General features: G+C 36.2%; 1 long non-coding RNA gene across 1 annotated transcript; it reads left to right on the plus strand.

The window, feature by feature from the left end:
* Window positions 1-7,968: 7,968 nt before the first annotated feature.
* On the plus strand, window positions 7,969-14,966 carry LOC307250829. Its single transcript, XR_013844885.1, has 5 exons — window positions 7,969-8,172; window positions 9,562-9,627; window positions 10,959-11,027; window positions 13,221-13,277; window positions 14,660-14,966. It is a non-coding gene; the product is annotated as an uncharacterized lncRNA (long non-coding RNA).
* Window positions 14,967-15,461: the final 495 nt, after the last annotated feature.

A 15,461-nucleotide genomic window follows, 5' to 3' on the forward strand; every position in this document is an offset into this window, starting at 1 on the left:
TGGTTTAAAGGAATGAGTCACATGATTGAACAAACCTGATCACAACAGAATTAGCAAAAATGGGTGTACTCCGTAAATTCCTGACAGATATGTCCTGACAATTTTATTTTTGCGCTTGAAATCAAATTTGAAGCTTGAGAGCTTAGGGAAAACTTCAGCTGAGATAGCAGCAAAACAGGAATGTCGAGAAAAACACACAATAGAAAAATATATAGAATGCCTTCAGTATATGTGCACAATAAGTGGTTAAGTAAATAGAAATATATTTGGTATGAAAGTTTAGTTGAAAATATCAACATGATTATTAAGAGTGTGCAAGTTTTACATTTGAATTTGCTGCACAATATTTGTTGAATGTTATATGATGGTCTTCAGTGGCCACCACATATTCATTTAAAAATAACATATCCACTCCAATCAGTGGAGTGCGACTGATCCTGCGTTTTAACACGGGTAGATCACAGCTTCAAAGTAGGCAGGAGTTCTACCATAAACCGCCAATCCCAACATGCTGTAAGATGTTGCTCAAGTGTAAAAAATAAATGACAACAACAACTGTCAGGAACAACATAACGAATTGTTATGAAGATGAAAATTCATAACCTACATGAACTACAAGTCATAACAGCCTGATGACTGACTTTTGAGGAGAATTCACACAATTTAGCATCCTGACCTTTAATATAAGAAAAGAATCTGGTATTTGGGGCAAATAAGCAAACAACGATACCTACGCGGCTATGGTCCTTTAAAGAAAGATACAAGCCATGCACAAGCAGCATTAGAAGTTGCTGATTAAGTAAGACTTGGCAACACAAACAAAATACAAGAAATCAGTTGAGTTATCCCGTGCAAAACACGAGTTATCAAATATTGATGTCAGTGATGGTTTCACCTGCAAAAAAAAAGAAAAAGGTTACTCACAGTGACTTTACAGAATGATCTTAGATAGTGTTACTGTGAACATGCTGAAGGAGGAAGTGTGCAGATGTCTGTCTAACTGGGCAGTCAGGAATGTCAGGTAAACAGGACATCATTTTCCTCCCTTGAGGAAGTGGACGTGTGTTACAGAACAATAGGAGGACGGAAGGGTGAAACCTAATGAAACAATATTTCTTTAAAAAATGTGTGTTTCTTCAAGAGGAGTTCAAAAAACATGTTTTACGCGCCGTGTTTGATAAAGTTATTCTTATTCTGTCAGTGTGGTTTTATATAGCATCTTGTGACTTCAAACCTAAAGTGAAGTTCAAATGATGTCTACTAAAATGAGAATGAGACACTACAAAGAGCTGCTTTGACTACATGCTAGCTAACTCTGCTTAAATTGTTGTGCGAATCTACAAAGTCAAACAATCAAAACAGAGTCAGGAGGTGCTTTTACATAGGAACAATTGAGGTTAAAACACGTTATGACTGCAACGGCAAGTGAGATAGTTGCATTAAGAAACCAGGCAATTTACATAAACAAATATATAAAAGTATTCTAACCCTTACGAAGAAACACTAGAATATTATATCCATCCTTCACAGATACATTTAAAGCCCTTATCACACTCTTTTATGGTCAATATTTCCACTTTACATGAAGGGAAGGCCTACCTCTTCTGAAAATTTGACTGGGATTTAGAACTGCAATCATACTTATTTGGGCAGCAGACACAGAAGATCTTTGGTCTAAGAATAACTACAACATGAACATCAGCAAATGAATAAGCACAAACCTGTATTTGATATCAAAGAGGGTTGAGTCATCGTCATCATCGTTCTCCTCGTTGAGGGGGGCCATTTCCACGCGCTCCGCAGGTGTCGTTATGATGTCATATTTACGTGTTTTTCTTATTCGTCTTCCAGATCTGTGTGTGTGTGTGTGGGGGGAGAAAACAAGTCAAGCTTGAGAAAATAAAAAAACACATCAAAAACAAGAAGCTGAAACCACAACCCCATGCTGTAAAACCTATTTTGGTTTTTACAGATGGAGAGGATCAAAATCAAAACCATATTAACAGACAGAAAGACAGACTCATCATGTGTCCCTCAAATGAGTAAGTGCTGAAACGATCAATGGATTGTCATAGATAAATAAATAGAAATCTCCATATGTTATGATGATCGATTAGTCATTTTGTCAGCAACCTGTTTTATATCACACTGGACTCTGGGAGATCAACCAATAGATAGTCCAGTAATGAAATTATCATAGCCTTATTGCAGCCCTGAATTATGACTACAGTAAACCTGTAAAATGCCTTGTCTAAAACCTTCTGAGCAAAGATGATGGTAATGAGTGCCTTCACACACTGCCTGTATAATAGGCCTAAACCTTTCCTATTGGCGTCCTCTAATTGAGCCAAACACAACCACATGCTGCTAATAGATTCCTTTCCAAGGAACAACTGACTTTAATACCTTGATGATAATGTGACTGCATCACTGTTAAGGCCTGATTTATTTAAATAAAAAAATGTATAGGGCCTGTAAAACAGCCGCCATTAACCTGCTTACCTGACTACCTTGATGACCAGGCATGTGATGAGAACAGCTGTTACCACGCAGACCATAATAACAATGTTTTTCAGAGTCGGGAGATGCGTGATGATGGATGAGATCCGGGATCCCACGGCAGCATCCGTGACATTATTCGTCAGTCCATCCTGGTTGATGATGGATGTTGATGTTGAATTAAACTGCGTCGCGGTTGATGGAAGAGTTGGAGGTTCACAGCTGACGCGCCAAAGAGCGGCAATAATAAAAGTTAAAGCCAGGTTATATGTGGCCATAGTGATGGAATAAGAACAAAAAGGGAATGGAGGAAAAATAAACCCAAGCAGGATCGCCTTGCAGTAGCCTAGTGTCTCCCCCCCCCCCAAAAAAAATGTTTTTGATGAAATGTGACAGCAGCTGTCACATTATAGGATCGGTTTATCACTGTCAGATGTCGCTATTTAGCCTAAACAATCAAGAAAATATCCATGTCGCTACTCGTCCAAGCTCGTCCTCAATTGTGGACCTCTAGGTCGTAACTTGCGTTTGTTTCCAAAACGTGGTTTCCTTGAGTGGCTCTATAGAAATTCCTTCCTGATAGCATTAGGAGTTCGTGTGTAGATTGGGGATTATCCGCCTCCGGAAGAGCTCTTCAGACTAGCCCGCTGCTCCCTGGTTGCTTCTAATGCTGAACATGGGCATTATGTGGGTTTGTGCTGCCTTCACGGCACGTTCGTACTTTGCTAACACGTAGCCTATGCTACAGACCTCCTGTTGCAAAGAAAAGGATGTTGGCTGCTAGATTGTATGCCCGTGTTTGATGAAGAAAATTGTAAATAAGAATAGTATAGCCTTCCTGTCCATAACAATGAGTTTAAATATTGAGACACTGCCAGGATTTTTTAACTAGGCCTAGGCCTCTACGTCGTCTCAAATCCTCATAGGAATTATAGGCTACAGAATATAATTTGTTAATTAATGATAAACATTGTATTTTCTTGTTTCCTATCTATTGAAATGAACTGTTCATGTTAAATTATTTCTTTATTATATTCTTATTATACATATTATAGCCTAGGCTACATGTTGCCAGGAAAACAATAATTGTAAAGGAATTCTTGAATAATTGCATTTTTGTCTAAAAATTAAAAAAATTAAAATCTACTTGAAAACATTTAATTTCCAACGTTTGTGTAAATGCAGGATGTTGTAGGCTATAATGGTGCAGCCAATGTTCTGTGTGTCTACAATTAGGCTACATAAAAAAAAATCAAATGACAAAACTTTAGAAATAAAGCTAATAGGCCTATAGTTCTTTATAATATGTGTAGACAAAATAGCAAAACATTCCAATCTGACATCACTTTTGCTATTTTGACGCAGTTAACCATTGGGAGTCACAGATCTTTCTACCTCTGACCACTTCTAAACTCAATTGCAAAAATTCTGACGGCATGTGAAGGCAGCATTTACACATAGCCCTGTAGAAAACACAATTTCCTTGGGTCATGACCATTTACATGACCTGCAGATTCCAGGGAAAATCTTGACTGAATAGGATGGTGATAATAATAGACATAATCATTCAGCAGATCTATAAGCATATAGTAAACAATAAGTCAATATCTATATTTGTAGATAAGATACACAGACTGACACAATTTATGATTGATCCTTTTACATATTCACTTTACCTTCGGTTTAAAATCTGATTAGTTCTAGCCCACCAGATGGCAGCACCAAATAACAACGGGAAGGGGATTTTCTTTCCATAGGTTAAAATTCAGATTTGAGTTGGCTTTTAGGATCTGCCACATAACTCAGTTATAATTAAACAGTAGCTGAGGTCCCTTTCTTTTAAAAAGTGGCCATTATAATATTACAATTTTACATTTGCTTCCAAGTGAAGAATGCACTTTACACTTATGCATTCAAAACAACAGGCAGTCTACCGTAAAGTGCATGTGACACTAGACATTTCCTGATTTTGCATGTATTGCTCATTGAGCAGATATTCCTTCTGTGAAGGTGAATGATTTGATGTCACAAGGGTAGACATTAGCTGAAGGGGGGTTGTCACATTCTAAAGGGGGCTGGCCCAAACTTTTCACAGAGAAACATTTCAGAGTGCAATAGGAATTGTGTCACATTGGTTTGAACTGGCTGACAACATAGTTTTCTTTGTTAAGGTTTCAATTTCCATTTAACAACCATTAACAGGTTAGATAAATTAAGTTTAGGAGACGTTACAGGTCATGCAGATGATTTCCAAACTCTTGAAATAACACAGGCTGAAGATATGCTTTTACCAATAATCTCCACACAGTTTGTTGAACAGGACCACACCTGTACACAGAATCATTTGTCTTGCTAATTAAGCAAACATAAGAACTAGGCTACCTGTTCTTATGTCAACTGTCAAAGGTGAGTCAACGCAACATGACGTAGCCTATATGCTCTTTATCTGAAGTACCACACCTGTAAATGGATACTGCCCTGTTTTTGGTGCTGTTTTTGCGAGGTGTTAAGGCACACCCTTCTACAACAGTGTTGTATCCTCTCACAAAACAAATGTCTCGAGTCAAAATATTGATCATTGAAGCAGGTGTGATAGTGGTATCTGTCTTGGAAGTATGAAGCCCAAATAAAATCCCTAACTGTTGATTATTCCCTCAAGTCTTTACTTTTAAATAAAAATGACTTTAACTAAACCATTGACGACTACAGTAAAGCCCAGATAATAGCATTGTATCAAGCTAAGAGACCCAACACATTTACGTTTCCTTTGGTTCAAAGTTCATGCAGCACCAATAGCAATAATTTGCTCAATCAGCCTTCACTGAAACCAAATTGGCGCTCTTACGAGGGGGATATGCACTGAGCTTTCTGCTGAGGCAACGGTGCATTAAATGTCTTGTTCTCTGTTTCTGAGAGCAGTTTTAGACTGCAACATTACTCGCAAACAAACTGATAGGGGCAAATGACATGACACAAATAATTGTTTAATAATTCATTTAGGGGGATCTTTCTTTACATATTTGAATGGCACATTCAAATCCGGACCCACCCATACAAGGCTGTGTGCAATGCACCTTGAGAGCTCCTGTTGCTAGGCTGAGGATCTTTTTATAGAAATCTTCCACAACAGAGAGCATGCGCTGTTGAGTCAAATAACCCATTGGTCAGTGATGGGGGTGGAGAGCATAGGCCTACAGCCTCCAGAGTGCCCACTTCAAGCTGCACTGCCTGAATAGCCAACGTTTGCCAAGTTTGGCTGTACCCTATTTTAATTGTATTCATTCAAATTGAAGCAAAAAAATATGGTTAATCAATCTCACATTGTAGGCCTATCAATTTTTACCAGGCAGAAGAGGCTCCTGTCAAGTATGCACCAAAAACAGTTAGAGGAGCTTTCCAAACTATAGGTGTATCAGCTATGTTTGTGATTTCAACAATATGGGCCTTAATTAATCAAAAAAACTCAAAACTCCATTATGTGCATGTCATAGGCCTTTCTTCTTCCAAAATGGAGTTGTGACCTATATCACTCATTAACACTGTGTGAAAATCAGGTATCCTTCATCAATAACAGAAACTAAGCCTGAAGTCTGACATGGGGGCCTACATACACAGAGAAATAAGTTGTTTTTGAGGATGTATTAACAGCTTTGCAGGCAAAACACAACACTGAAAGCTTATTTGGGTTTTAAACAGTGTGAACTATTTTATTGATAAGTGTGAGGTTTGGTAGCAGAAACACAAAACACGTGTTTATTTCTTTATAGGTCCATGGTTTATATCCTAACAAACATATCAGCCTAGTGCTATCTTCGTAGTAGGCTATAGGCCTAGGCTACCATTTAAGTGAAACTTAATTTTCACCCACAAAAAAACATTAGGGTAGCCTAGTTTAGTTTTATTTGTGCAGATAAACAAGATTAAAATGGCAAGAAGATGCGCATAGACATACATAAATGCACGGGTGGGACAAAAGAAACCCCGAAGGACTTATAAGGGATGTTCACCTGATATTAAAATACAATAAGGTAAAGAAATAAAGTAAAAGAAAAGATAAACAAAAATAAAATTAAAGAGCTAAAACAACTACAAAGTCATGCTACGTTTAGACTAACTTTCAATTCTAGCTTGATACCCAGGGGGCAAACTAATTTTATGGGCATGGACTGTTGTAAAAGGTTGTTTACTACCAGAAATGATATCTAGGACCTTCAAGGATCACTATGGGTGGACAACCTGCACTACCTCCTAGAAAGCTACTGGAGATATAGCAATAGAAAATCAGATACACGGTTTAATGCAAGGGTAAAATAGAATTGTTTTAACTTTAAGATATCATCTTGAAACTTTGCCAGTTGCTTACTGGCATTAAAACAATGTTTTCTTGTATTGAATTTTTTCCCCAAAATGTTTGAATATATATGCAAATGTGGCATATTTCACAAATTATGCACACATTTACATATCTTTAAAACCCAAAAATCTGATAATGGATAAAGCCAGAGTTGAAATCTTTAATGCATTTTGACATTTAAGTGTTTTAAGTTTCTACATAACAAACTTCCTCGAGAAATGGTGTGATAATTTTGGTTTGATGAGATAGACATGATTTGATAGTTTTTTTTCACTATAGGCTACTCTGACCCAAAAATCTCAACTTCTACTGCACTTACATCAACTAAACTTTCCATAATCATTCTTAGTACTATTCTGAAGGTTATTACCGAAGGATTATTTGTTCATATTTTGTTCATTGTCTGATTTATGAGACATTTTCTTCTTCGAAACATGCCGAAAATGCATTTTTAAGAACTAGGCCTATAGCCTAGCCTAGCCTATTTTTTGATTTATAAAATGAAAGGCTGTATCCCTAATTTGTTCTGTTTGTGCACTAATATGTTGTAAAAATGCAGTAAAGGTTTTAACTCTGGCTTTATCCAATATCTAGATTTATGTTTTTTTAAAGATATGCAAATGTGTGCATAATTTGTGAAGTAGGCCTATGCCAAATTTGCATAAACAGGCCTATTCAATTTTTCTTTGAAAAAACTTCAATAGGCCTACACAAAATGATTGTGTCAATGTCAGCTGGCAAAGTTTTATGATGATATCTATCAATTTTACCCTCTCTTGGTTGTGATCCTTGAAGGTCTTAGATATCATTTCTGGTGAACAACCTTTTACAACATCCCTGTTTTCCAAAAAAAAGGTGGTTTTGCCCCCTGGGTATGGTGTGATTGGTTTTCTACTCACGTGGTTATGTGAAGCTAGTAAGAAAAAAAAACATAAAATGATTGTTTGTTAAATATATATATATATATGCGCAAACAGTTGAATTGTTTGGGCTCAGAGGAGAGAAGTTTCGGTGGGTTTTTCGGGTTCGCTAGGCTCGTGCTGAATGGATACGATGAATACTAGGGGCTGGAGAGGAAGTGAAGTTTGGCTTACGTTGACGGGAAAGTGGGCAGAGCCGCTGAATGATATCAGCCCAGGGAGAGGCGGAGAGAGCGGCGAGGACGACACACAGCAGAGGAGCGAGGTGAAGAGAGCGGAGTCAAGATGATGAAGCGCGCAACGATGCGGCCGAAAAACCCACATAAACGACGAAAATCGCCCCAAAATGCGACACTGGCACGGGTAGACGACGGAGGATAAATATGTCCCGGGGATTGGGTAAGAACTAACACGAATTCTACATTTAATGCTGTAAATTACGAGTCGGGGATGTGGGGCAATATGGTGGAAAGAACGACAGTCAGACGCAGTGTTGTAAAAATGGCCACGGTGTGTTGTCGACGAAGAATGGTCAAAACGAAGTAGAGAGTGTACAATCCATCTTACAGTAGTTCAGTTGATGGAATTTGTATTTTGGGGAGCACTGTTTCGAGTTAACTCGCTTAATATTTGGACCAGCACATTGGTTCTTGTCCTGTTTTGAGTTATTTCAACCTACGCATTTAAAATGTGCTTTGTCCTTGAAAGGGCAGATGCCCTTGTCTAAATTTACTCGACGAAAACAACAAAAATAAGCAAATGTTTCGTTTTTCAACTGTTGAACCGAGACTGGGTGCCATCAATACACCAAGTTTGAGCATATTTTGTTATTTTCGGTTTATGTGTTTTTTGAGGGTTTTCATCGAATTGTTAATCCAAAAAATATTTAAAAATCGATAGGTTTTCCACGTCATCTTATAATATAGAGTGCAGATGTAGTTCACAACAAAATTAAAGTAAGTGTTAAATGATTAATACTTTTTTCTTTTTACCAGTAGTTTAAATAGATAATGACCAAATCTGTAAATCCCCAAAATGTGTTTTTTGACTACAATTCTTACATTGTGTAGACATTATACATCAACTGTACTTGGTTTGTTTGCCAAGTAAAGGTTCTTTGGGTTATTGTTGTAGCTAAGATATACTTTGAAATACAAAATAGGGTGTTGGCTTTTAACCCTAGAGGTACTGCATGAAGAGGTAATTTAAATATGTACATTAATTTTGTTTTTCCAGGTTACATGACACCTATAAGACATATAAAATATTATTTTATGTAAGAAAGCTTCTCTTCAAGTCCATGCATTTGAGCAAACTCAAAATACTGTATTAAAATTAAATAAAAACATAAATGTACCTTCATATCCGGTCTGATGGACACCGTTGTTGTGGTTTTTCCACATGAGGGCAAATACCACATATAATAAAATGGATGACATACAATCTTTTAAGAGTTAAAGTTGTATCTTAAATCAAAATGATTAATCCAAAGGATTAGTTCCCCCTGCATGTAACAAAATACCCGCACCAAGCTATTCTCACTAGGAGGTTACTGTTGAAGACAAATTAAGTTGCATTTTTAGCCACCAAGTATCATAAAGATTAAACATTTTCCCGACTTCATATGCTGCTACTCCTTAATGATTTTCTTTATGTTAATTGTCTTTCAAAAATTCTGGAACATCTTACAAAATCACAAAACGTATTTATGCTTGGTCTTTATACCAACGCATGTTGTGATCTTGTTAACTGATAACAAAAATGTTAATTTTGTTTTGTATTATGCAGGGATTCCCTTGATGTTCCACAAATAACGTCAAATATGAAAGGAGACCATCCTATCCAAGCTAAATGGTATGTTTATTTTTTTTACACCAGTCTAGGGATGGGCATTTTCGGTCATTTCAATACTCAAGTACTCTAATTAGCCTTTGAACAAGTAATCGCGAACTCGGGAAAAACACATTTTATCATTAGAAACAAACGGGATGTCTATGTCCGACTGGAAACGCAAGTATAACCGATGTAATGTTAGCAAATAGTCCACTTTGTCTCCGCGGTGTTCTGCCAATGAATACTAAGTGTCTGTAGGATCAATTCAATTACAAGTGATGGTAATATGTATGGTGGTGGAATCGGTCCATGAGTCTGTAGTAGGCTAGTAGCCACCATGACGGCGCTTTGCAAGTCCGCCGACACCCAAACTGCGTTTTCCACGTATCTTTAACGCTCTTGTGGCTGTTGTTCGCTGTGATGGTAGCTTGTACTCCGGCTTTACTAACGGCATAAGCTCACTGAAGCTTTTAAATTACACCAAAACTTAATGGAAGCATATATCCACTCACCATTTTCGCTGTTAGTAGGCTTATCTCCACACCGGTCTAATGTTTTTCTTTGCATTTTTATGGTGTGTGCCCACCAAACGCGATGCAAATTATTCATAGGTCTTTTTAATATACAAAATCAATGTGAAGATGAAAAATCACCCCGGGCTGCGCAATAGACAGGATTGCGCGAGAATTAGCGTCAACTGTGCTTTTGCATTTGAGTTGTAAATATTGAACTGAAGGTCATTTCCCCATGACTCTCTGTAGCAAAAGCCTACCTGTGTGATACTTGCACAGTAGCGTTGTCTGGTGAAGGTTATTAGTGGAGATAGTATAGTGGAAGCTTGGGTTAGTTTTAAAAATAAAGAAAGGAAAGAGTTGTCCCTATTGGTGGTTAGCAGAGGTGTGCCTGTGTTCCTACTCCAACATTACTATTAAACAAAAAAAACACCCAGTGGTGCTTAATTCAATAAACTTGGGCTATTACACATGACATTAATCGGGCTAAAGTGACAGTTTGCGGTCACCAGAAGCCATATCATACTACAGCATACTAATACAGCGACAGGACTAAGAAGGGGTTGACGCGCTAGGTCTTCCATCACATGTAGAGAGTAGAGTAGCAATAGTTATCGTTTTGGACATGGTAATGATGGAGACACTGCAACGCAGATATTCACAATGTGTTTTTGGTGGGAATTATGGTCCCACGATGGTGAGAAATGTGACCTATATATTTGCGTTAGTTGTGAACGCCCCAATAATAGCTTTGATTTTACTGCCACCTGCATGTAGCCAGTAGGGTGTGCTGTTGTCACATTTCCTTTCTGAACCTTTTTTTATTTTTCCATTTTAAAGGGTTGACATTAAGCCACCATGAAGTCATTAATTGATGGATTCGGGTGATTCACACTGCAATGGGGAATTGTAAGTATCATTTTAATGTTTAAATTAATGCCTGTAAGAAAATCTTTGAAGTTATCCTTGCAACAAACTCAAATGTAATGTTTTTTTTTTACCACACAAACATATCTGAAGAAACAGTGATGGCAATGGCTATGTGAAGGACAGTTCCGCCCCCTAGTGTATGATGGGATCCAATACCTGAATCGTTTAGTTAATATCAAAGAAGTATATTTAAGTATTCAAAGTCAACTTGTATACATTTAAGTGTAGTGTTGACAGAGCATTAAAAGTTAACACATTTTAATTTAAAAATAAAATTATTTAATAAATGTGTCATTTGGCTAGCTAGCGAACCTGCAAGGCAAATCTTAACAATTATCCTTTTTATTTAAACAGTGACCCATAATCAAAGTATTAAAAACAACTGACAACTCCATTCATTGCGGCTTTTAACAAGTGACAACTAAGTTAAATGACCCATAGCATATCTCAGCTTTGGTCGTTGATGTTGAACACATGGTGTACGGCGCATTGAGTACGGACATGGCTGTCAGTAGTTTGACGATCAAATTTGGAATATTCACACTAGTTTGACGACTAGTGAATATTCCACATTTGATCACATTATACATTCCAATTACTCTGTGTAAGTTAGCAAATAGTGGCATTTTGTAATGGTAATCATAAAATAACCGTTGGTTAATTCAGCTAAACAGTTTCTAGAAATAAGAATTAATAGAAAAGGCAGTCATGACATTGGAGAAATATCCTTTTAACTTGCGACATAACAAGTTCTTCAGATTAGGAATGCACAAATATAGAATAAGTAAACTGGTACTGTAAATATTTAATACCTACTGTTTGCTATTGATACATGTAGGTAATAGCATCAACATATTTGCCCTTAAATTTTTTTACACTAATTCATAACTAGTTCATGCCTAACGAGGAAAAAAAATGGCAAAAAATTCTTGGCCCTTTAAATGTATTCTTATTTGCTTTCTCTTTGGGTAAGAAATAGCTGAAGAAACAGACAGGAGACCTTACGACAAAAAATCCTATTAAAAGACACAAAGGCAATATGAATTGTTCAGTGTGATTATAGACATTTGGGAATTTTTATACAATAATGTGGAAAAAGTTCAATCTTGCAGACAATTGCCAACCGTGTGCAGAGTGATGTAAGTTTTGTTCACATAGATGCACATCTGCACATGCCCTAGTTAACAGTTTTTGTCCTGAACATTTTTGAGACTTTAGGATAAGATTGATATAGCGGTTATGAGGGCTGTGAACCTCATGAAATCTCACGATTGGATTCAAAATCTATATTTTGATTCAAAATCGATTTCTGGATTCAGTTTAAAAGAGGATTTCAGGATCTACTCCAGTCCACAAGAGGTGCTGTGGCAAATTGTCCTGAAAGCAAATTAAAGTCCATGTCTTATTTATCTTAATTTAAGTATTTTTTTAATGTGAAGTTTATAATACATGTGATTTTAAGGCTATTCAAATTACCGACGGCAGAAATATACAAAAAAAATGTTTCATTTATTTATTTTAATCGATTTTGGCAAATTATTTATCGATTTAAAATTGCACGGGATAGGAATCAAATTTTTACATGAATCGATTTTTTTCAACACCCATAGTTATAATGTGTAAGAAGATATGTAATGGGTTATCATTTCAAGTCAGATTCCTATTGTAAAACAATGATGATGGTTAAATTTGTACCCGTCACTGTTTTTTGCCTCCCATACATCTCCTTAACAGTGTTTTTAACCAGACAATATTGATTACTCAGATCAACAGTTGACTGACAACAAGTATTGTTAGTAACAGTGATTACAAAGGTTGCAGTATTTAAGGATTGAATAAAATCCAATATGAAAAGAATAATGTTATTTGGGCTGTTAAAATGTTTGTTTTGAAGAACAGCAACAATATAATATACTGTTTACAGAAGCTTGTTCTTTGATCAATCTCCAGAAAAAACATTTGCTGTGTAGAACAGCCATTAGTAAAAGTATTACTGTGAAAGCTGGAGAGAATTCTCTGAGAAAACTCATTCCTCCCATTCAAATGACTGTTTGCTGGAAAAAGTTTGTTTTAATTTCAAACTCTTCACACTAGGTAGTTAACTCCAGCCCCATATCCCAACTATTTATCATTTCTGTGTTGATCTGATACATGTTCCTTTTCTCATTACAGTGGAGACATGCAAACGTGTGAAGATTTTTGAACTTTGGAGAGAAAGAAGACAGCTCTGTAAGTGGTTCATGTTTGACCTAAATATTTTTATTCACATGCTTAGTGAGTCCATTGATGAAAATACATCATTTAACCTCCTATAATTTTAAAGTTTTCTATATCCAAACCAGAAAGGTTAAGAATGCTGTCTCCTTTTTAAAGGAGGCAATTCCCAACATTTATTTGGAATATTTATTGCTGCCATTCACTTATTTCTGAAGGCTGGCAACAGACCTAGATTTTAGCCTGTCAGGTGCATAGGCAAAAGTAGTATGTAAACATCATTTTGTATTAGTACAAGTTAAATCATGGCTACTTGCATTTTTAATAATAATATAAGCTGTTATATTTTTACTGTGGCTTTATATGTACATTGGCTGTGGTGTAACCTGTTAGTAATTTACAGTAAAGGCCACGCGTTTTGCTATATCCTCTATTTTGACTAAAATCTCAGATTTTCTGCCCCTAAACTTGAAAACATGACTGGTGTCATGTTACAATTAGTTTTATTTTTCGACACTGTAGAACAGACCATTTTCTTTCATATTTTATAAAGTAGATGTATGAAAACTGCCTAGGTTTGATGCGTTGCATAACTAGCTTTTGGTTGTGAATAGGTTGTCCATCATTCGGTTTGTCTTGTCTTTGCTTTGGTGACAGGAACATTTGTTGTCGTTTCAGACAATGTTTCCTAATTTGCACGCAGCATTGTTTGCTCACCTGTTAGTGTTTGGTGGTTTTAAGCATACTTTGTGTAAATATCACTGCTGCTGGGGGCAGTTGTTACATTTGATGCGTAACGTATAATGTGAATTGAGCTAACTAGACTCATAAACCCCTTGTGGTCAGTTAATGATTTTTTTATTTAGTAAATTACTCAATTCTTGTTGTTTTGCTGATTAGGCCTCCTTCAAATTCACCAAACAATTTAATAATTCGGAGCCTTTTTAACTAATACTTAACATGAGCATAGCTTGTTAAACTGTATGATGCAATTCTAAGAATTCATTAAGGTTTCACTTTTGCCAAACCTTTTTATTAATTTCATGTAATGCATAAAAAGTAGTATTCAATGTCGGATTGGATTTGAATACCCAATAGCCCCACACATAAGTATTTTGCGCTCGATACATTATTTTAATATCCTTTAAGATTTCGATTAATGAGAATAGCAGAATTGTTAAAAAAACAAATGTATGCTTACAAACTTCTATTCAAAATAACACGTACACTTGCGCAATGCTAGCTAACACAACTGAAAGCTAGCCATGTATGTTCCTTAACTGTCTTAATTTTAGTCTAGTTAAGCATGCTAACTTTTAACTGCTGCACAGTGAATCCTTACTCCTTTTCGTTGCACTGTGGGCTTACAACTTTTCCTTCTTTTTTATCCTATCAAGACCCCATTCAACTGGATATTGCTGAAGTGGAGACAGCGTGTTTAACGTGAAGATGGCAATTGATTTGGCAGTTAGCCACATTTTGACAAGATGACAGTATTTTTTTATTTTTTTTTCACGTCCTTTTTTTGACTGGACTTTGAATTTTGGATTTTTATATTCTACGACAACATGGACACTGGAACCCCGTTGCTGGCTGTATAGTGGACTTGTGGCCAAATTACACTGTTATTGCTTTTGGGAAACGAATTCGGAATTTGTACGTTTGATATCCAAATGTTATTTTAATAAAGTTTATGTCATCGTATTTTTTTCCTGGCTTTGTTTCATTAGCTAGCTAACCAGAACATCACAAGAAGACATTACGCGTACTATTTAGCTAACGTTGAACTTTTAATGCACTAGATTGTTGGTTTTAATATTTCAGCTAATCCATACAACAAATGTATTTTTGTTTGAACTGAATTGGTGTCGCAAATCAAAGGTTTTTACATTTATATTTTAAACCAGCCAAAGTGTTTAAACTTTGTTTATGCTTTCTTCAAGTGTTGCTTTAAGAAGGAAATTACAACTTTATGAAGGGAAACTATGAAAAAGCACCCTTTGACTGATATCAGTCCAATTTGTAAATCTTGATGAAGAATAAACTTATTTTAATAGAAATCATGGAAGTAATTAAAGCCTTTCTGATCAGAAATGGTTTCCAAAGGTTCTCTAAAATGGCTCCTTCTTCTTCCTGTCTGGGCAGGAAGTGATGCAATTGGTGCAACAATAAAACTATACATTTAAACAGAGCCTCTGT

This window comes from Ammodytes marinus (assembly GCF_949987685.1).
Source record: "Ammodytes marinus genome assembly, chromosome: 5".
Taxonomy (NCBI): domain Eukaryota; kingdom Metazoa; phylum Chordata; class Actinopteri; order Uranoscopiformes; family Ammodytidae; genus Ammodytes; species Ammodytes marinus.